This window comes from Elgaria multicarinata, chromosome 2, assembly GCF_023053635.1.
Source record: "Elgaria multicarinata webbii isolate HBS135686 ecotype San Diego chromosome 2, rElgMul1.1.pri, whole genome shotgun sequence".
Classification (NCBI taxonomy): domain Eukaryota; kingdom Metazoa; phylum Chordata; class Lepidosauria; order Squamata; family Anguidae; genus Elgaria; species Elgaria multicarinata.
Window position 1 is genome coordinate 126,841,486 of NC_086172.1, and position 23,176 is coordinate 126,864,661.

Sequence of the window (23,176 nt, forward strand, 5' to 3'; positions counted from 1 at the left end):
GTACATCTTAAAATACCTTCAGCTAGCTGCTAGATGTTTCCTGTAGATTAATGACCGACTTGGAGATACTGAAAACCAAGATGGTTATTTATGTGCAGAATATCATGGACGTGGGCTTGTTGGTATTTACTCCCATCTGGTAGTATGCTGTTCATATAAGCATTTTTTGAGTACAGCAGAAAACAAAACATCTTAGGCTGTAGTGCTGAGCACACCTATGGAAAGAAGGTTTGTTTTTGGTTAAGAACATATTTTTTTAGGGGGGGAGGTAAACAAAACTTTAGCTGTATTTCTTTTGTGACTAGAATAGTGGTGAGCGCTGAAGTACTGAAATGCAGAAACATGGTGCCAGATCAGAAATGCTGAAATCTGAAGAAATTTGCTTATTCTCCCCCCCCCCCCCCTTGTTTCTGGAGACTCAGGGATTCAACCAAAGTAACCAAATACAGCCCTATTTGATATGGGCTTAGTAAGATGTGAATAAACAAATATTCCTTCCAGTGTTTCTTTCTATCTAATTCCTTGTGTAGATGAAAACAATTTTACTTCTGCAATAGAGTAATTGGTGCTTGGTGACATTTGATTTCAGTTCCTATTTTAGTTTTACATTGGGTTGTACACTCTGAAAACACTTTTATCAAAGGTAACTCAGATCATTGTTCTCTTGTTTCATTTGAATGAAACAAATATATGGCTCGGGTCCAGGTTATCTGAAAGACCGTATTCTCCCTTATTAGGCTGCCCGTGCTTTGAGATCTTCTGGAGAAGCCCTTCTTTCAGTCCCACCATCTTCACAGGCACACTTGGTGGGAACATGGGAGAGGGCCTTCTTGGTGGCTGCTCCAGTGCTTTGGAAATCTCTTCCCAGGGAAGCTAGACTGGCTCCCTCCTTGATGTGCTTTTGAAAGCAGGCAAAAACTTGTTTTTTCTGGCAGGCCTTTGGAGAATAATCTGGTCCTCCATCTGTGTTAAGGACTTCTAAAATTGTCGTGTATTTTAAACATTTATGTTTTAATATTGTATTTTTAAAAAAAAATGTACATTTCTTTACCTACGTTTAAAATGTATATGTTTTAAATTTTGTAAGGCCGCCTTGAGGCCTAGTATTGGGCAAAAGGTGGGATAATAATAATAATAATAATAATAATAATAATAATAATAATAATAATATAAAGACCTGTTGCTATTGCCTTCCCAAACTTGCATTGAAATCCTTAGGGGTAAATATAATAATATATATTGAAGTGCATGGAGTTTGAAAGTCCCAAGTGAGGAAATATTTGATACGGACTTTTGTATCTACAAACAGAAAACACTGACTCAAAGATAAATGCTCTGAAGCTATGTTAATAAGAAAATGTACAACTTAATTACTATTAACTAATACACTGGGGCAAGCTCCTATTCCTTCTTCCGCAGCGAGTGGGAATGCATAGGAAGTTGTTCTCTTTGTCTCCAGCTGTATCAGGGGAATGAGTTTATTGCTGTTTCTCTGGGAGCAGAGCAAAGAGTTGGTGGGTGTAAGCCATTGTATCCACCAGGGTTGAAAAGGGTCAGCCATTAAATGTTCACGTATCACTTGTTTTTTATTTTCAGTATAGCACTGACAACATGGAAGTATTCTTTTAAATTAAGCTTCTTTCTGTTTTTAAAAAGCCCAAATTTTAGAGTTGTGAGATGCTGAGGATTACTAAAGCAGCAACATTCACATAGTAAGGCGCTACACTTGGCAGTGAGCTTTATGACAACTGCACTGCTGTGAATCAAAGTAGTAACACTCTTCTGGAACAGGAATAATTGCCAACCAGTTCTCAGAGCTTATCTGATATTTCTATGGTAACAAAACACTTATTTTTGCATTCACTGTTCAGTACTAGGTTTTTTTTAACACTGTCATCCTCTCTTATCTATCATTTAACTTTCAGTGTTCACTGCAATGTGTAATGCTTTAGAGAAGTAGGCCGTAATAGCTTTATGTTTGAACCTTCAAAGCAAGGTGCGAAGAGAACACTTGCACAGCAAATGCTTATTTGATGCTTGGCAGCAGATTTTTAATACGCCATGAAAAAATGAAGGCATTACTGCATGCTAGCTTGCTGTATTTTGAAATGCAGTTGTGGGAGAAATATTTAACCCAAGAGTTGACAAGGCAGGGAAGTGTATTTGTTGTTGCAGTCAAAAGAAAATCTCAGTGCGTGGTTATGTCAAATTAGAGTGGCTGTGGGATGCTGCTTTAACATATGCTTTGTTGTCATTACTATACTGCAGCAAAACAAGCACAGCTCAAAACAATGCTATTTTTTGTTCTTGTTTAAAGTCTGTTGAAGTTACACCATTAGACATAAGTCCCAAACCAGTGACCACTGAGTGTTTTGTACTTTAAAAGGTATTGTTCCTGGTCCTGGTTCCACAAAATGAAAGCAAAATAAATAAAACTTTTTAAGGCACAGGCAACAAACGAAACAAAGGCACTTTCCCCAGTAAAGGAAAGTGTGTGTTTGGCTGGTGTGTTTGGCTGGTGGGGGGGAAAGAAGAACAGGGACTGCTGGGGCTTCCCTCTGCAGTCTCTCCCCTCACCTGCTGGGCGTCAGCTGACTGAGTGCTCCACCTCTCCCTAACAGGTACATCTGCAGCCTGCCAGAGGCTGGGAAGGTGGGGTGTGTTTGGCTGGTGGGGGGGAAAGAAGAACAGGGACTGCTGGGGCTTCCCTCTGCAGTCTCTCCCCTCACCTGCTGGGCGTCAGCTGACTGAGTGCTCCACCTCTCCCTAACAGGTACATCTGAAGCCTGCCAGAGGCTGGGAAGGTGGGGTGTGTTTGGCTGGTGGGGGGGAAAGAAGAACAGGGACTGCTGGGGCTTCCCTCTGCAGTCTCTCCCCTCACCTGCTGGGCGTCAGCTGACTGAGTGCTCCACCTCTCCCTAACAGGTACATCTGAAGCCTGCCAGAGGCTGCGCCTCGGCGCGCGCCTCGGCGACGCGCAGAGTGCGGCGCCGAGTGCGCACTTGGCGCCGCACTTTGCGGCGCACATAGGAGATACCATTCTACTGTACCTGCAAGATCTCCAACCAGCCAACCAGCAGCAAATTGTAAAATACATTTTAATTACTTTTTAATATGTGCCTGGGGAGCTCTGGGGGATACGGGGATGCCCACATAACTGTGGTCACGGGTAGGGGGAGGTATGGTGCTAGGGGAGGAACAGGCCAGATGAGGAGAAGAGGGGATAGATTCCTTACAGCTATTCCCTCTTCTGGTTCCTACCCCAACCGGATAGTTCCTGGTGGCCATATCAGCTTGCTCTCGGGTCTGGTGGTGCTGCTGCTGAACGCCAGGTCAGTCCAGAATAAAATCTCCCTCATCCATGATTTGATTGTGGATGAGGGGGCTGACCTGGTATGCATCACTGAGACCTGGGTGGGTGAACTGGGTGGGGTTGCTCTCACCCAGCTCTGCCCTCCTGGGTACTCGGTGCAGCACCAGCACAGACTCAAGGGCCGGGGAGGGGGGGTTGCCGTGGTCTATAGGAATACAATCTCCCTCTCTAGGCTTCCTGTTCAGTCGAGTGCTGGTCTGGAGTGTTTGTACTGTGTGTTGGGTACTCGAGACAGATTAGGGATTCTGCTGGTGTACCGTCCACCCCGCTGCCCAACAGTCTCCCTGCCTGAGCTGACGGAGGTTGTCTCGGACCTGGTGTTGAGGACCCCCAGGATGGTGGTTCTGGGGGATCTCAACTTCCATGCCGGGGCTGCTGTATCCGGAGCGGCTCAGGACTTCATGGCTGCCATGACAACCATGGGGCTGTCTCAACATGTCATCGGCCCAACACATGCAAAGGGACACACGCTTGATCTGGTTTTCTCGACTGGACAGGAGGATGGTGATCTGGAAGTGGGGGAACTAACATCTACCCCCTTGTCATGGTCGGATCACTTCCTACTGAGGTTTAGACTCTCGGCGGCCTTTCCCCTCTGCAAGGGTGGGGGGCCTATTAAAATGGTCCGCCCCCGGAGGCTAATGGACTCCGATGGATTCCAGAGGGCTCTGGGGGATTTTCCTGCTGATATGGCCGGTGCTCCTGTCGAAGCCCAGGTCGCTCTATGGAATGCAGAGATGACTCGGGCGGTTGACACGATCGCGCCCAAGCGTCCTCTCCCTCTGAGCAGAGCCCGGTCAGCTCCTTGGTATACATCTGAGCTGAGGGCGATGAAGCAAGAGGGGAGACGGCTAGAACGCAGGTGGAGGAAAACTCGTGCTGGGTCTGATCGAACACGGGCTAGAGCTCACTATCGAGCCTACTCTGTGGCGGTGAGGGTGGCAAAGAGGCAGTTCTTTTCCACCAGCATTGCGTCTTCTCGGTGTCGTCCGGCGGAGCTTTTCCGAGTGGTTCGTGGCCTGTTACACTCTGGGCCAGGGCGTGAGATAGTTGAACCCTCGGTAGCACGCTGTGACGAGTTTGCACGGCACTTTGAAGATAAAGTCGCTCAGATTCGTCATGAATTGGACACCACACTTAATGCAGCACCACTAGTAGAGGCGTTCAGAGCGCCGTCCGGCTCAGTTTTATTGGATGAGTTTCAGTTATTGAGGCCCGAGGATGTGGACAAGGTGCTTGGCCAAGTCCGGTCGACCACCTGTGTGCTTGACCCTTGCCCCTCGTGGCTCATTACATCAAATAAGGAGGGGATCGCCGGCTGGGTCCAGGAGGTTGTAAATGCCTCCTTGAGAGAGGGAGTGGTGCCGGCCTCTTTAAAAGAGGCGGTAATTAGACCACTTCTGAAGAAGCCTAATCTGGACCCGGAAGATGTTAACAACTACAGGCCGGTGGCTAATATCCCTTTCCTGGGCAAGGTGCTTGAGCGGGTGGTTGCAGGACAACTCCAGGCACTCTTGAATGAAACGGATTATCTAGATCCATTTCAATCGGGTTTCAGGCCTGGTTTTGGAACAGAAACTGCCTTGGTCGCCCTGTGGGATGACCTCTGTCGGGAGAGAGACAGGGGGAGTGCGACCCTGTTGGTTCTCCTAGACCTCTCAGCGGCCTTCGATACCATCGACCATGGTATCCTTCTGGATAGGTTGTCTGAGCTGGGAGTTGGAGGTACTGCGTTGCAGTGGTTCCGCTCCTACTTGGATGGCCGATTCCAGAAGGTGGTGCTGGGGGATTATTGCTCTGTGCCGTGGCTCCTAAGCCATGGGGTTCCGCAGGGCTCTATTTTATCCCCTATGCTGTTTAACATATACATGAAGCCGCTGGGGGAGGTTATCCGGAGATGTGGACTGAGGTGTCATCAATATGCGGATGACACCCAGCTCTACCTTTCCTTTTCATCAAACCCAGGTGAGGCAGTGACTGTTCTGAACCAGTGCCTGGGCACGGTAATGGACTGGATGAGGGCTAACAAACTGAGACTCAATCCAGACAAGACGGAGGTACTGTTAGCGGGTGGTTCATTTGTCCGGCGAGGTGATGTTTGCCCTGTCCTTGACGGGGTTGCACTCTCCCTAAAGGATCGGGTCCGTAGTTTGGGGGTGCTCTTCGATCCAGAACTGTCACTTGAGGCACAGGTGAACTCAGTGGCAAAGAGCACCTTTTATCAGCTTAGGCTGATATACCAACTGCGCCCTTATCTGGACAGTGATAGCCTAGCTACAGTTATCCATGCTCTGATAACCTCTCGTTTGGATTACTGCAATGCGTTATACGTGGGGCTGCCTTTGAAAACGGTCCGGAAGCTTCAGCTGGTACAAAACAGGGCAGCCCGTTTACTAACAGGGACTGGCTGGCGAGATCACATTACGCCAGTCCTTTTACAACTTCATTGGCTGCCAGTCCAGGTCCGGGCCCGATTCAAAGTGCTGGTATTGACATTTAAAGCCCTAAACGGTTTGGGGCCAGGTTATTTGAAGGAACGCCTCCTCCCATATGTACCTACCCGGACCTTAAGATCATCTACAGGGGCCCTTCTCCGTGAGCCCCTGCCAAAGGAAGTGAGGCAGGTGGCTACTAGGAGGAGGGCTTTCTCCGCTGTGGCACCCCGGTTGTGGAATGAGCTCCCCAGAGAGGTCCGCCTGGCGCCTACACTGTACTCCTTTCGTCGCCAGCTGAAGACCTTTTTATTCACTCAGTATTTTAACACTTAATTTTAACTTAAATTTAAATTATACTGTTTTAACTCTGTATTTTAACCTTATATCAATTTTGCTGCGTGGTTTTATCCTGGTTGTGCTTTTTATATTGTATTTTGTATTTGTATTTTTAACTTGTTGGTTGTTTTATGATGATTTTAATTTTTGTGAACCGCCCAGAGAGCTTCGGCTATTGGGCGGTATAAAAATGTAATAAATAAATAAATAAATAAATAAATAAAGTGATTCAGTGGAATATAGTAGGATGGAGACATGATATGGAAACCTGAAGAATGTAATAACATTCCATTACAATCTAAGCCATATAAACAGGAGGGAGGGAGGACAGCTCTGTTTTAATATTGCACTAATGATTGAATTCAAAATATATAGTGAGTAGTAATCACACTACTTTAAATAATATATTTTAAAAGGTGAAGCTACCATATAGTTTCAGCCATCAGGATTTTATTTTATGGGCCTTGACCCCCTTTTTTTTTTTTTTGCAGTTTGTCCTCTTGCTGACATCAGTGGCAATGGAAGAGCTGAAACTGCAGTGGAGACTTTAATCCAGATTTGTTTGTTTCAGATGCCAAAATCAGGTAAGGTGCAGATATAAAGTTTAGCGTAGGCTCATTGTGCATACTCCAAGGCCACCAGTTTGCTTCTTTGAGTAACCTTGATTCAGAACTAATTCTGTGATCTGGTTCACATGTTTCAACGGCAGTTCCTGGGTTGATTAATTGGAATTGTTGGGAACAGGCAGAACACGTGAGCCATTTCTGCTTTAAATTAAGAAACTTGTAATGTTCCTGTTCTTGGATTGTTTTGTGATATGTGAATCGGAAAACTCTGGTTTATGGGTTAAACAACCCAGAGTTAACCCATGGTTTTTGGTTGGGTTAACTCTGGGTTGTTCAACCTAAATAACCCAAAGTTTCTGGGTTTGCATGTCACGAAAAAACCCGGGAACATTAATTAATGGCAGAAATGTTTTGTGAGCTCCACTTGTCCCTGCCAATTCTTGGGTTGACCAACCCAAGAATTATTTCTGTGACATGCAAACCATGTCTGTGTTTCGGAATTGTACATTCTCCAAATATACTTACCCATTTTGAGAAGGATTAGAAAGCTATTAAAGACAATGGCCCAGTTTGGTTGATCACACTGTAATGAGCTTTGTGTCTGCACATGCTACCTATTCCCGCTACCATTCTCAGTGCATCTCAGTTAAATTCAGATACTTCTGATTAATTAACTGTAATTTGCCATTTTGTCTGAACTGGGAAATTATGGTTGCCAGCTTCAGAACAAGGTAGGATCTTTTGTTGTTGTTGAACAAACTATGGTTTAAGAACTTGGCTTGGCTTGAATCTGGTAACCCTAGTTTCCCAGTTCAGACAAAATGTCAAACTATGATTAACTCGAAATTTCTGAGTTTAACTGAGATGTACCAAGGAGGAAAGTGGTACGGAGGACACAAGATTTGTTCATCTCAGCTTTTATTTATTTATTTATTTATTTATTTATTACATTTCTATACCGCCCAATAGCCGAAGCTCTCTGGGCGGTTCACAAAAATCTAATCTTTTAAAGCTGAAATAGAATAGTCCGAATCTAGCCATTCTTTGTGGTAATTTGATAATGATTCAGGGAGAAATTAAAAAATGCCTCCTCAGGTTCAGCAATACTATTCTGAAATGAGAATTCTGGAATCATGTTTTACTAGTTTATTCATATGGGTTAAGAATGACTGTGGCGTAAATTTCACCATTTTTATCTGCAAGTTCAAATATATTACAAGGGATTAGCAATGCCTAATAGCAAAAGAGATTTAGAGTCAAAAACTGAGTCCCTAAAAAGCTCGTACCTAGATTTTAGAAGTTTATCCTCGGCCTGCTATAATATGTTTTCCACATAATTTTACATATCCATTGAAGTCCTGTATGAAGCTCAATTATTAATCCCTTGATGGCAGGGGTCGAGAGTAAATGTGGAGATTAATAAGGATGAAAGGAGCAGGGAGAATATCTCTGATTCAGCAAAGTAAAATGTTGTCTAGGTCATTGAGATATCAGACAAACATAGGTAATGTAGTGCTGTGTTAATTCCTTTAAAAGGAGTTGAAAGGAACTGCTGCTATGTAATAGCATCAAGCAGTATCGCTAAGGGATATTTAATAGGTGATTATGCCATGCTGACACAGCAACTAGAGCTGCATTTTTTCTATGATCCTTGAGGCTCCTCCGAATAGTACAAAGTCACCTTCATTTATATATATTTATAATGCTCTATATTACATTCTGTAGAATCTTACAACAGTATTGCTTCTGAAAAATGAATATAACGGTGGATAATTACATTTGGTATAAGACCCCAGGAAGTGACCTGTCTGTTGAATTTTGTCCTAACTACAGTTTCCAAACACTCTTCAAGGACAGCCCCACATAGGGCACATTGTAGTAATCTGAAGGGGAGGTTATTAAGGCATGGATCACAGTGGCCAGAGTTGCCTTTTCCAGGAAGTTCTGCAAAGCCGTTCCTGGCTACAGCATCTTGTGAGTGCTTGCTTGGAAGCAAACACTCCCATGCTGCGAACCTGGTCCTTCAGAGGGAGTGTAATCCATCCATAACAGTCTGTAACTCAAATCCCAGATTTGGCTTTTCTACTGACCACAATTTATCCCTTTGAGAATTGAACTGTGAATTACCTGGGCCAGTTTCAAACATAATGCTACATGAATGAGCCTGTATAGACCTCTGGGTCATATGCTCCTCATTCCCACTCTATGAGCTCAGAGGAGGAGATTAAAAATTAGGTTCTAGTTCTTGATCAGCTATCTGCAAGTCCGTCCGTCCCCCAGTTACATTTTCACTTCTTGAAACATTTTCTTCAGATAATATCTGAAGACAGGAATATACATATTGTATCATGTTCAGATGCTTTATGGGATATTTTTACACTTTATAGTAAACATCATTTTCAAAGGTCTGTCAGACAGATATATTCAGTTTGAATAATAATTGGAAGCTTGTAAAAAAGCAAAAGCACTGTTTTAGAAGGTTTCTCTTTTTCTCCCTTCTTGTAGTAGTATTATCTGCCATAATAGGAAACCAACTAGTATCTAATCTATTTTGTATTTTCTTTCAACCATATGATTACATTTTTTAGCATTATTTATAGTTATTTCCTCTGTAGAGAAGTCAACATTTTTAAAACCATGGCAGAGACCTTGCTGGTCTAGTATGTCAGACTAGCATATATGTTTAGCAAGTGAGTTTCAATATATGGATTTTGTAATTCAGTTTGGTACCAAGTTGTATTTCTCTGATATTACCTGTCAATGTACATCCAGGTTTCCTGGATTGCTTCCTGAAGTTACCAACTATTACTCAAAAATACTGGAAGAGTTTGCAACTCATTTTGTGAATACATTTTGCTCTGTTCCAAGTCTTGCATGTATTTCATTTCAAAGATTTGTAAAGTTGCCAAGTGGATGGTTGTAGATACGCTCAATTCATTAAGCATTACACTCTTGATTTAGCTGTTAGATAAGAGACTCAGTTTGAAAAGCTGTGCTTCAGTTATTATTTGGCTCCAGCATCGTGCCTCATAAGAGCTGACATTCTTGCCCAGAGAAAATAGCACCCTCATTCATACTTCCTTTTGCATGATCTGGGAGTCCTGACGATATTTATAAAATCATGCTTAGTCTGGATTAATTAGTACAAGATCTACAATTGTGCAAAATTTCAAAAATCCAACTCAGAGTGCCAGCTACAGTTAAAGAGTGCTGAAAATCAACAGTTTTGTACTTTTTACTCCAAGCTAGAGCCCATCCTATCATATATTTCTTTCAAATTCTGGGAGAAACTACTGATGTATTTTATTCAGGCTTGTTGAGGAGGTGTGTCATTCATTGGTTTGGTGAAATTCTGAGTAGTGGTTTAAAAGTTAACTAGCTTTTTCTGCCCCATGAAAGCCTATGACAGTAACTGCTGGCAAAGTTGTGTTGGGCATGCTCAGTTTCATTCGGAAGCTAGAATGCTGCCAGTACCCTAGTGTTTTGAGAGGAATTTGAGTGTTCCTGACGGCATTCTGATGGTAGGGCAGGGGAGCAAGAATCTGTCAACAGAGATAAGAGTGAGATAATTTTGGAAGCTGAGGGAAACACTCTTACTGATTGATAGATCACTGATGAAGAGAGGGAGGAAAAAGAGAAAACTATGCTAGAATCCTGTGCAGCCTTACCCAGAAGTAAGCTTTTCTGAACATACGGGGATATAATTATTCATTTGTACATATCTACTCAGTTAATGATGTGCTTGTGTTTTGTTTTTTCAGAACACTGTCATAATACATTTCCTTCTTTAAAAAACACACAGGGAAATTCAATAATCAAGAAATCTGCTGGTTTAAGGCCAAGAGTTAAAGCTATCTCATGTTGGTTCAGGATCCACAAAGCCAGGAAGTTAGAAGCTAAGGCTGATGCCTTAACACATGTGTCTCGTGATCAATAATAGTGTTGTACAATGCCACAGATTGTACAAACAGCAGACAGGCATGGCTCAACTCACAGGAGGATTCCTCTAGCAATACAGTTTGTTTTCAGATACTTCTTAAAGAAATACAGGACCAGGACAGTGTGGGGCATCTTTGCTGGTACCAGCCACTCATCCTTCACATCTGGATTTACATATGAAAGGCATAAGAAACGTGTGGGTGCATGGAGTGTAGGTTGCATGCAAGCGTGATTTGAGACATTGCACTACATTATTACTAGTTGTAGGACATGTCTGTTAAGTCATGAGCCTAAGTTTCTAGCTTCTTGGCTTTGTGGTGCTTGAGTCAACATGAGTTAACCTTAACTCTGGTATTGATCTGGCAGCTCTTTTGATAATTGTGTGTATATATCATAGAATCATAGAATAGCAGAGTTGGAAGGGACCTACAAGGCCATTGAGTCCCACCCCCTGCTCAATGCAGGAATCCACCCTAAAGCATCCCTGACAGATGGTTGTCCAGCTGCCTCTTGAATGCTGTGCATGGTGTCTTACAGATAAAAATTGCAAATAAAAGCTATATTTTAAGAAATTACCTTAATTTTTAATTATTACTTCCAAATAATTGCACCCTAATTCTTCACGTAAGTGATCTTGCTTAGGATGTTTTCATATCTGCAGACAAAGTCAAACCAAAATCTCTCTTATCGCTAAGCAGTATACTTTTTCAATTCATGTGGGCTGCATGACCAAAAGTTTTGGATTTATACTAGGTGACATAAAGTTCCTATTTAGTTACAAATCAATATGATACGATGGTTATATCAACCAAATAGAATGTGTGCTTGTTCCGGAAATACTCCTCAAATCATGATTTTAACCTATCCATGCTGTGAATACCAAACAAAGCCTTGGGAGGAGCTTTCAATCAAAAATTTGAGGTACGCAACAGAAGTGGGGGTTGTGAGAAAAATAGAAGTAAAGATAATGTGATCAATTTGTGTTCAGTTACATGTGCTTAGTTAGGCTTACTTTTAGTAGGGGATGATGATTCAGGTAAGGGGCTAAGTAAAATAAATGGGAGAGTGGGGCTAAGAAGTGAAACATAGAGGACAAGGGTATATTAAAGGTGGAAAATGCAGATTCTAAGGAATGGATAGAAGTGACAAAGAGGGAGAGATGCTTCTGCACGACCCACTATATCAGGCGCTTGGAAAGTGTGGCCCTCCAGATGGTATTGGACGGAAATTCCTATCAGCCCTAGCCAGCATAGCCAATGGCGAGGGATTATGGTAACTGCCATCCAACAACATTTGGAGGGCCACATATTCCCCATCCTTGCATTACATTAGTGGACTGCAAGTCATAGAAGGAGCACGAGGGCTGTGTATGTACTCTGTTGAAGGAGATAAGGTGATGGTTAGACAGAGGGAAGTCCACGTAAAAGAGAGGGAAATGTAGACATGGTCAGCTTTGTCAAGAAGAAAAGCATTGAGGTTAGTATCAGATGAGGGAGCGGAAGAGTGTGGCAAGGAACAGGATGGGAATGTTTTCAGAAAGGTAGAAGGTGAGGCAAGTATCAAGGTCCGAAATGAGGTAGTATAGGTGAGTATCATGGAAATGCAGAGAAGAGAAGAGTAGGACAGAATGAACTTCATAGGTTGAGAAGAAGTGGGATGGAGATGGGTAGATGGGAGGGAGCTAGCAATTGCAAAGCAGAACAGAATAATATTACCACACTAATGTTTATTTTCCAAAACTCTTCATTGGTTGAATAATTAAATAGCTCCTTACATTGATATTTGTGAACTGAAAATTCTAATGAAACTGCTCAGGCAGTAAGTCTCTTAGAAGGCCAATCAGACTATTTTACAATTAGATGGTTGTTGGCTGATGTGGACAAATTCATCAGCTATAGGATAGCTTTATTTGCGCTAGCTGCAAGAAAAATAAGAGCAGCCTTTGTAAACCATACCACTGCCAAATCCTAAGGGGTTAAACAGAAGGAATGTTTTAAATCCTGATCATTTTATTGTATTCTTGTTTTATTATATCAGATGTTTTTCTGTTTTATACCTGTGTGCTTTGCGTTTTTATTGTGATGGCCATTGGCTATAAACAATAAAATCTTGAGCATCTATTAAGTCTCTTGCATATATTTCACTTTTTTCAGATGCCTTCTTGTTTTCATGGGTAGACATTTAGTTACCATAACAACATTTGTATTCCTTAAATGCATAAATTTGGAGGTTCCCCCTCCCTCTCCTAAAGAGATGAGCAATGTGACAGATGGTGCATCTTTAAGTTAAAATTCTTATAAAGGAAACAGTCTTGTGTCATGGAAAATGTAGATTCTAAGGAGTAGAGTGAAGTGAGAAAGAGGAGAAAATGCTTCTGCAAGAGAAAGGAAACTTTTGTAAGAAAAACGTACTTGATCAGATGCTTGGACTGAGGATGTGGTACTGATATGCAAACTTGGATTTGAGGTATGCCAGACGATAAGCCAAGTTAACCAAGTGTGGAGATAAAGAGAGCGGGAATGCAAAATGCTTCCTGATTGCTGAAGCACTAAGTGTATATAGTATTTTCCTGGGAATGTTATGCTAAACAATTACCAGAGCATTTTTGAATCAGTGTGGAATTCTAATACCAGATGCAGGTTTCAGCATTCTTGTTAATCTCAGTTTTTCTGATAAATAAACATTTAAGGAACATTTCTCTGATCCTTATTGCGACAAAGACTGACTTGGCATTATGTGGGCAATGTGTATCATCTCTGAAGCCAGAGGGGGATTTTGTGGTCGGAGGCGGTGGCTTTAGTACTCAGTCAGCATATCTCGTTGCCACTTCTTATGACTAGCAGAAGTAGAATATATCACTTAAAATAAGCAAATATATATGAATTTGCCTGATTTGCATAATCACATAATTCAGTTTTTCTTGGCATAAAATGTAGGTTAACTTGGCACAGATTTATGTATATGCACGGAGAGTACCTGTAGCCCTGGATACATTACAAAGTAGAAAGTGTCCAATTTTGTAGAAGCATGCCACTGGCAGCTCTTATTCAAATACTAAAAATCCTCTCTGGTTACTGAATAATGTCTAGGGCAGTGTTCCCTTTGACTGTCTTATTTGGCCACTGAAAGGCACCAAATGGCTGACATATCTGGTTAGCAGATATACGGAGGCCTTGATGTTGTTTGATCCACTTGTGTTGACAAAGTAGATGAAGCCCTTGGGTGGTTGTCCAGAGATAAAGCAAGGTGCTGCTTCAGCAAAGTAGGACATATTGCAAGTTCTGCCTTGCTTTCCAGGAAACCTCCACTGTTTATTTGTAGTCTGTGTGCATATGGGAAAGCCTACACTACTGCAGAAGATTTGGGGGATATGAGTGAGAACCTAGTCTTGTTTTGTTGCAGCCCCCACCCCCAATCCAAAGCCCATGCCCAAAGGGGATGACCCTCTTGTTTTTCGTAGTTCTTTTTTTGACCACCACAACGGTAGTATTGACAGTAGCATTCTGTTGTTTACTTGACTAAGCCAAGCAAGATAGGTCTGTTTTTTCTTCTTCTCTATTTTCCCCATTTTTGTTTTTGGGTGGTACTTTTTGTCTCGCTTGCATTTTCCTTTTCCATTGCAGTTTTGTTCTGTACTCTCAGCCACATGTCTTATGACACAATCATGTTCTTTTAAGAAGTATAAAACATAAGATTGCCTATCCAACCTACAGAAGCTTGGGCTCCCTCTGTGGGCTCCACCCCAAACTCTGCCCCCTAGCCTAGAGGCTCCCAGGGCCTTGAGAGGAGATGGGGAGAGGATTCTCCTGTGTGCCACTCCCCCTCCCAATGTGGGAGTAGTGGCTGCACACTCACCCAGCCCTTGCAGAAGTTTCTATAAGTGTTGGACGAGTGGACTTCATTCAACTTGCCAGCCCACATTCTCTCCCCAATTGGAGAAGGTATGGGACATGCAAAGCCCTCTGGCCATATTTTTAATCCACCTTTACAAACTGATTTCTGTTCCGAAATGAACAGAAATCAGGAAATAGGTTCCGTTATTACCCTTTGGAGCTCATATATTAATTGTATAGAACTGTTATCTCATCACAACACATTCTGATTAGTTTTGTAATACCTTGGAATGGGAACTAAGTCCATATCCTGCCAGTCTGTCCTCGCTTTTGATACTTTGGATGAGAATATTGTCACTTGAGTTCTACATAGCTTTTTTTTTTCTTTTAATCATCACAGTCTTTTTCTGTTTAATTAAATTCTGCACTGTTGTTGTCCTTCTGTTAGAGAAACAATTTAAATAGCAATAAGATAGTTACTCCAGGGTGTCAGGAGAACTGGGCTTTAAAATGTCATGTATGTTTAGGATTTTAAAAATGGCTACAGCACAATTTTAATGCATTGTCTTGTTAACTGATTTCATTGTGAGTTTACGTATTGAATTGTAATCTCAGTAACATTTTATACATGCCAAGCAAATCAACAGATTTCTCAATGCCAAGCAATATTAATGTGATATTAATGCTGCTTGTGGGTTATGTTTACATACATTTCAACACTGAGGTATTAATACTTAATAGGTTTCTTGTGGAACTAAACCTAAATAAATGCTTTTTTAATTCTTGCCTAGGATGCCTTCAACTTTCATTTGTATTTTGTCCTTGATGGATGATAATCTCTTCATAATGGTCTCTGAAAGCTGGATTGTTTTTTGTGCATTTTGTCCTGCCTTAAGCAATGAAAGTTAACTTTTGGAAACACACGGTTTAATATTTGTTTTTGGCCCCAAAATTCAGTTTCCCAGTTTGTAATTTATATGTTTTACAATGTGTGCACACATGCATTATATATGTATACCACCAACACTAAGGCTACTCACAAGACAGAGATGTTGAGGATGATGATCCCACCATCAAAATCCATTTAAGTAAATCATAAATCAATTTCAACTTACATGTGGCAGTTATAACTGAATAACTGTATAGCCAGTTTTTGCTAGCTGTACCAAAAATCTGAAAAGGAAGGTGAAGGGAAACTAAGGCGATGGAATTATGTGCAATTGCATGGCAAAAAGGTAAGTCTCTCTTAATGCTTTCTGTTAACCTGGAAGCAATAGGTGATGATTGGTAGTTGCCAGGCTACCACATGCTTGATTTCCCTGTAGTTCTCTTCCTTTCCTTTTACAGCTTAACAATTTCTAGTTCAGCCAGCAAAAGCTTCATCTGCATTTAAAGTTGTAATAGTAAAACTGCCAGAAGGACCCTGTTTGGTTAAGGGGAAACGGTTTTAGGATTCAGAATGCAGTGAAAACACGAATGGGTGAAGGCTAAATATTTTTTTAATCTGGAGCAAATTAACAAAGCAGAAGACAGCAAAATAGTACAGAGCAAGATTATAACCTCATATCCTACAATTGCTGGAAGATCCCATCAAAATATGGCAGCGGGCATGACTCCAGTACTGGCCTGGCCTTATGCAGCAACTTTCTAGATCAGCCTGCTTTGAGATCCCACCCTGCAAATGTCTCAGGGATTCATATATACTATTATGCTCATAGTAATCCCACCCCCTATTCTGGACGTAGTTGAATGACTTTTGGAATGTTTGGCAGTAAGCCAGCATAGATAACTCCATCCCAGCTACCTTGAGATCTTGCCAAAGGCTTATCTGCTAGCCTCTCAAGTTTTTCCCGTCTCAAACAGATAACTGACTCTGGGAAGATGAACCACTAAAAGCAACGAGCCCAACTAGAGATCCAGGCACAGAAAGAGCAATTGTTGTACACTACTAACTCCTTAAAATAACACTTATCTTTTGCGTTTCAACTGTAGGCCCCCATCATGATCCATGTAACCTCCTAACAGTCTTCAGAAGGCTGTCTCAATCCACAGTCCACCAATTGCCAGTCCCTATTGCATATATTTCTGCTGTTTGGCAAAGGTTGTATGTAATGTCTGTCCTTGTAAGAATTGGTTTGGGAGCCTGGCAACAGATTCTTTCCTTCCAATTCAATCTAATAACCTTGTTTCAGGGGGAAAGTAGTATTAGAGGGATGTGTGATTATTTGCACTGCTAGAGAGGAGGTAGAGGAATGAACCTACACTCCCTCTTCACACAGTGCAAATAAGATGTACAAATACATGTTCTTCAGTATCTATCTTAAGGCAACTATATGCATATTGAGGAGCCCAGGATACAGATTTTTCTAAAGTAAATGTAATAGTCATTTAGAGTAAAATACTTTTATCCTCTTATTTGCACCAAGTCTGACTAGGGGAAGTTTCTCTTATGTAGACCTGACTTTTTTTTTCCTTCTTAGTTTGACCTTTTTCTTGTTGAATCTATAATTGGTTTTTCTCCTAAACATTTTATAATAGTAGCATATTATTTTTCTTTCTAGGTTACACATTTCAGTGCATAAATGCTGAAGCTAAAGTCGATGAATTTGCCAAGATGCCATGAAACTGTAGTAAGTGTTTCTCCCCCCTACTTTACCTCTTAAGTTTTTATTTGCATGTGAAATCTTTCAGATTCATTCATAGTCTATGATTAATTTTATTGCTGTGATACTGGGTTATAGAACATCCCTCTTTATTATATTTATTTATGAATTTTAGATTGGTTCAATTTAAATCTGGACATCTGAAATACAATCTCGGATCATCAAGCAGAAAGTTGATTAATTTCACCTTCTGTCAAATAACACATTGTTCAGGCAGTTCACTTGAAATGCAAATCTCTTTTTTATTTTTAGCAAACAATTAATCCCTCACAGGAGAATGTGGGTGTAATTGTCGAATCTAGCAAAGGACTGCTATTAAGCCAACTGCCACAGCAGGTGTTGGGTGAAATCTCCTTCAGTTCTTACCAACTAATACGTGCTGCTTTTTCATTGTAAAGATAGCAGAATGAAACTGTCCCTAAAGCAGTTGTGGCCCTTCAGATGTTGTTGGACTGTAACTCCCATCAACCCCTGATCATTGCCCATTGCTGACTGGGGCTGATGGATATTGCAGCCCAACAGCATCTGGAGGGCCGCAGGTTCTCTAACCCCTGCTCTAAAGAAAGGCGTTTCGTGTACATTTGCTTTCCTTTTATTTTGATTGTTTGGGAGAAGTTCCTCTTTCTACGTCTCTATTCATTGACCTTCTATATCTTTGTACTTTGAGAGAGGCAAAGCTTTCAGAGAGAGACAGAGAGAGAGAATGCACTTCTACATGCCACCTGCAGTGCAGAATGGGACTGATCATGTTATCTGCCATCTCCATAAACTGCTGTTAACATATTCATAAAATATAATTAGAAGTTGTGTAATTAGTATTCATGGTTATATCTTTGATTTAAGACCGTTTTTACTAATTGTTTTAAGTAAATTTCAAAATCCAATTTAAATTTTAAAAATCAGGTTTATTTATTTTAAATCATTGATATTTATCAACCCTGCTATAAAAGTGGTCTGAAGTGTTTGAAACAGAGACCAGGGACTGTTAGATGCATCAATATCAGAATAATGAAGTTGCCTTGCTTTCCTTGTGTTGGAGTTATTTTCTCTAAGCTGCTTCCTTCGATGTGCTTTGTATAACTCCAGTTTTTAATGTCTTATGTCTAAATATGCACTACTGTATGTAGAACTATCAGAATTTAATTGGTTTTGTCTTCTGGGTCAAAATATATAGCTTCAGCAAAAAAGAGGAACTTCTGTAAAGTAACTAGCCAATTTACTGACATTCCAAAGTGGCTTTCCACAGTTTTTCTGTTGACCCGTTTAAGTGTCTTGATACTCTGTAGGCTATGCTGCTATCACTGTCATACCATTTCTGATGACACCTCCAGTGCTGCTGTTGCTTCTCTACATCAGAAGTGCTGTTTCAGTCAGCCACATTACATGTGGATGTAACGTTACAGCCCAAAACGATGTGGCATATAGTAATTGCAAGCAAGCATCCTAAAATCTCTCCTCTCCCAAAAGTGTCCACAACAAAAATTGCTGCAGTAAAAGTACCTATTCAGATTTTGTGGATCAGGTGTAGAAGCTTTAAACTAAACTTAAATCACAGAATCATAGAATAGCAGAGTTGGAAGAGGCCTACAAGGCATCGAGTCCAACTCCCTGCTCAATGCAGGAATCCACCTAAAGCATCCCTGACAGATGGTTGTCCAGCTGCCTCTTGAAGGCCTCTAGTGTGGGAGAGCCCACAACCTCCCTAGGTAACTGATTCCATTGTCGTACTGCTTTAACAGTCAGGAAGTTTTTTCTGATGTCCAGCTGGAATCTGGCTTCCTTTAACTTGAGCCTGTTATTCCGTGTCCTGCACTCTGGGATGATCCAGAAGAGATCCTGGCCCTCCTCTGTGTGACAACCTTTTAAGTATTTGAAGAGTGCTATCATGTCTCCCCTCAATCTTCTCTTCTCCAGGTTAAACATGCCCAGTTCTTTCAGTCTCTCTTCATAGGGCTTTGTTTCCAGACCCCTGATCATCCTGGTTGCCCTCCTCTGAACACACTCCAGCTTGTCTGCGTCCTTCTTGAATTGTGGAGCCCAGAACTGGACGCAATACTCTAGATGAGGCCTAACCAGGGCCGAATAGAGAGGAACCAGTACCTCACGCAATTTGGAAGCTATACTTCTATTAATGCAACCCAAAATAGTATTTGCCTTTCTTGAAGCCATATCGCACTGTTGCCTCATATTCAGCTTGTGATCTACAACAATTCCAAGATCCTTCTCATTTGTAGTATTGCTGAGCCAAGTATCCCCCATTTGTAACTGTGCATTTGGTTTCTATAAACTGACTTTGGTTTGGAAGGGGTGTGTTCTTTGTATATGTGCAATATCAGGACAGTCTCCAAGTTATCTCCTATGTCTCTCCAGAATGTATAGGCTTTAACTCAGGATAGGAGGCAGATTTTAGAAAAATTGAAAGACCGTGTCTGTGAGCAATCTGTCTCTTCCTTGTTTATTTGTTGTTGTTTTAAATACATAGCAGCTTGGGGTGTGAGATCTAAATTGCAACCACAAAGTGGGGGAGGATTTAAACCTTTGTCTCCAGCTGGGGTGCAGGGAGGGATCCTGTTCTGGGACCATAGTGGAAGCAAAGGGATAAATCTTTATCTCTCACTCACACATACATGCCCTGTGGTTCCCGTCCAGATCTCTCCCTCACATTCCCTCCCACACTAGAGGCATTCAAGAGGCAGCTGGACAACCATCTGTCAGGGATGCTTTAGGGTGGATTCCTGCATTGAACAGGGGGTTGGACTAGATGGCTTTGTAGGCCCCTTCCAACTCTGCTATTCTATGATTCTATGATTCACATCACGTCTAGTTTGGCCCTCAATACAGAACAGCTTTGCATGCCCTGCTAGATACTGTGCTTCATCTTCAAACTTATGTCTTCCACTCCTCCCAAAAAGTTGCCCTGTGTAGTATCCTCAACTACACACACTGTGGACAAAGCAAGGTGGCCCTTCACACAGATGGATGGCGCATTTGTCTCCCAAAGACCTAATTATCTGACTCCAACTGCCATAGACATCATTCATGGTGATGTTTCTTACAGGCAATTTTCAATGGAGGCCAGGTCAGGTGATCTGTGATCCTCATTAAGATCCTTCATCATCCTTGATCTAGAAAAAAAAAACAGTGTACTTCCCCAAAGATGCTGTTTTAAAAACCCAAAAGGAGGATGAAGTGTTGGATAGGATGATGACTACGTTTATTAGATATATTGGCTTAATGTCATTTGCTTCAAACCACTTTTATACAGTTCCCACCTACAAATACATGCTGACTACTTTCAAACAGTCCTTTTAAGGCGAGTGGAAAGAACCAGCTAAATCTTTTGGAGTCGGTAAGCACACGCTAAAGTTTTACCTTTCCTCTAGTTTCAAGACGAGCATGCTTTGTTCAGCCAAAGTAGTTGGAGCTGCTCCTCTATTAAAAGAAAGTACTACCCATTTTGCATGCAACTACTACCCATGGGTTGTTTAAACTATGGGTAGTTGGGGAATGCACAGGAGTGAACGAGAGTGTTGCCTCTTGGCCACTGACATTTGAACTATTCTGGGTTGTTAAGGGAGAAATAACCCAGAGTTTTAATCCAACAACAAATCATGATGTAAAACGCTGGGTTGTTTCTCCCACAACAATCCAAAATTCTGAATTCAGATATGATGGAGCACAAGCCAGGAATGGATTGTTCCTGGATTGTTTAACAAAATGAAAGCAGCGTGCAATCAGGAGGCAGCATGCTCACTTGCTCACCTGTGTTTCCAACTACCCATGGTTATGTGCAAACAACTTCCAGGAAATGCATCAAAGCCACAGCTAACGGAAAGGTTGTTAAACTCTTAAATTTGATAATCTCAGGTTTATAATTCTTGTCTGTTTTAGGGCCCAATTCAAAGTGTTGGTCTGAACTTTTAAAACCCTAAACAGTTTGGGGCTAGATTACTAAAGAACCATCCCCTCCCATATATACCTGCCTGGACTCTATGATTCCTCTGGGTGCCACCACCAAATGGTTACTAAGGAGAGGGCCTTTTTGGTAGTGACACCCAGTTGTGGAAGGCCCTCCCCAGTGGGTCTCTCCTGGTGCCTACATAGTTTTCCCACCCTCTGTTCTCCATGCAGTCATCCTTCTTTTAAAAATAAGGAAAGGAAAAAAAAGGAGACAAATAAATTATAAATATGTAAAAAAAAAACCACAATATTGGAGGATAATAAAAGTTTTAAATGTTATTTGTACTAACATTGAAATGGTCCAGATACACGAACAATGTGGATTTCTCACCGAACAACTTTTCTCTTCAAACAGCACTACCAATGCTTTTCATTGCTTCTTTTCTGCAGGAACACACGAAAATATTTTATCCAGGGTACTTTTCATTGTGCTCTTGCACAATGGCACTATATGCCATTTGTACCTTCTGGATTTTGCAAAAACATGTTAGTGTTTGGACTATTGAATCCTCCTTGGTTCAACAGTTTCTTTCACTGGAATTCTTCTATGGGTTCTTTTCTGCACAGGAGAATCGTTTAGTGACAATCTCTGCCCCCCCCCCTTTCCTACTTGCCTATTGCTTATTTTGAGGTTGAAAACATAGCCTGTACAATCTGGAGTGGAAAAGACAATAATGAGGACAATTTACATATAAAAACCCAGGGTTTGATGTACTGGTGTCATTTTGCTGAAGGAATTGCTTCCATCAGTGGAACTGAATATGATGCAGGTTCCCACTTCTGATTGTAGCCCCCCATGTGCTGGGAAATCCTCTAGGATAGTTTTTTGGGAAGCGCGGAGAACTGCAGGAGGGGACATAGTGGTAGCTGACTTCCTCTAGCGTGGCATTAGATTTAATCCCCAGTTGGCTGATGCATATGGAGTTAATTAACTTAAACATGTTCTGTTTAACCCTTAATAGTTTTAAAAGTTCATTAACTAAGATCCAAAAGATGGGTGGATACAGGTAACCAGACATCTGCTACTACTATGTGATAAAATTATCCTTTCTTCTTGGTAAGAGTAATAGACAACCAGCTCATGAAGTAGGTAGGTGCACAGGAGTAAATGATAGGGTGGATACAGAGAGTGTTGTTGAATATCTGTTTGATAATTTGATCAGGAAAGATTGTTGCACCTTTTTTTATACACTTTGCAGATGCTAGAGTGCAAAATACATGTGTAGTGCAACAATTGAGAGAGTACATGTGTGTATGGGAAAATAGTTAGGTTTCCATTTAAAATGCACAGATACGGAGGCCTAATTCTTTTCCAATAGCTTCTTTTTTCAAAAAAAAAAGGCAAAGGTATATGTTTCTATACACTTCTATCTTTATGTGAAGTGCATATTTTATATTTGACTGCCTTTGCCTAAGAAAAAAACTGTAGTACAAGAAGCCAATCTCGGATATATTTAGAGAAATTGCTGTTTTCAAGTGCAGTCTGAAAAATACAAGTCAGTTTTTAAATTATAGCTATATAACTGTACTTTACGGCCAGGGGGTGCCTGCTCTTAAACAAAGTAGGTGTATGCATTTGCGATGCATTTGTGGACTCTGATTCTAACAAATCTTGGGCACAAAGACTCAACACTTTTGCCCTTGCAATCAAATGTCACATCATTGCGTAATTAAAAAGGTCAACCAAATCATTCTTGGCATCATGAAATATTTGGCTGATTTGAAATAATAGTGGTCAATTCAGCTTGTGCCATTTGATCAACTAGTTAACCAGCAGCCTTTCTTCATGCTTTGCAAAATCCACTCAACTGAATGGTTTTCTTTTCTACGTACAGATAGCTATGCAATTTAGTGCTGTTTTTCATTTTCACATTAATTATAAAAGTATCTGTGGCAACTTGAAATGAGTTTTAAGGGAGATCAGCTATGTTTTTTACTTCCTTTGTTTACAGATAATCTCTCTACAGATTAAACATATAATTTAGTTTTATTTTTGTATGAACATGACTTGTCATGAAAGCATAAATTATCACAAAGTTGGTATAATTTACAACCTCTCTGCACCTAGAGA

General features: G+C 41.2%; 1 protein-coding gene across 6 annotated transcripts in view; it reads left to right on the top strand.

Moving 5' to 3' along the window:
- Positions 1-23,176, top strand: part of SIPA1L1 (signal induced proliferation associated 1 like 1) — a 182,368-nt gene that overhangs the window by 77,876 nt on the left and 81,316 nt on the right. For 4 of the 6 annotated variants that reach the window (XM_063117608.1, XM_063117614.1, XM_063117613.1 and 1 more), the window contains one exon: positions 6,636-6,728. The exons of 1 other annotated variant lie outside the window; for it this stretch is intronic. The gene's annotated coding sequence lies outside the window, so the exon portion shown is untranslated. Of the gene's footprint in view, positions 1-6,635; positions 6,729-17,043; positions 17,113-23,176 lie in introns of those variants that run through there. One more of the 6 variants, XM_063117609.1, reaches the window with a different exon arrangement.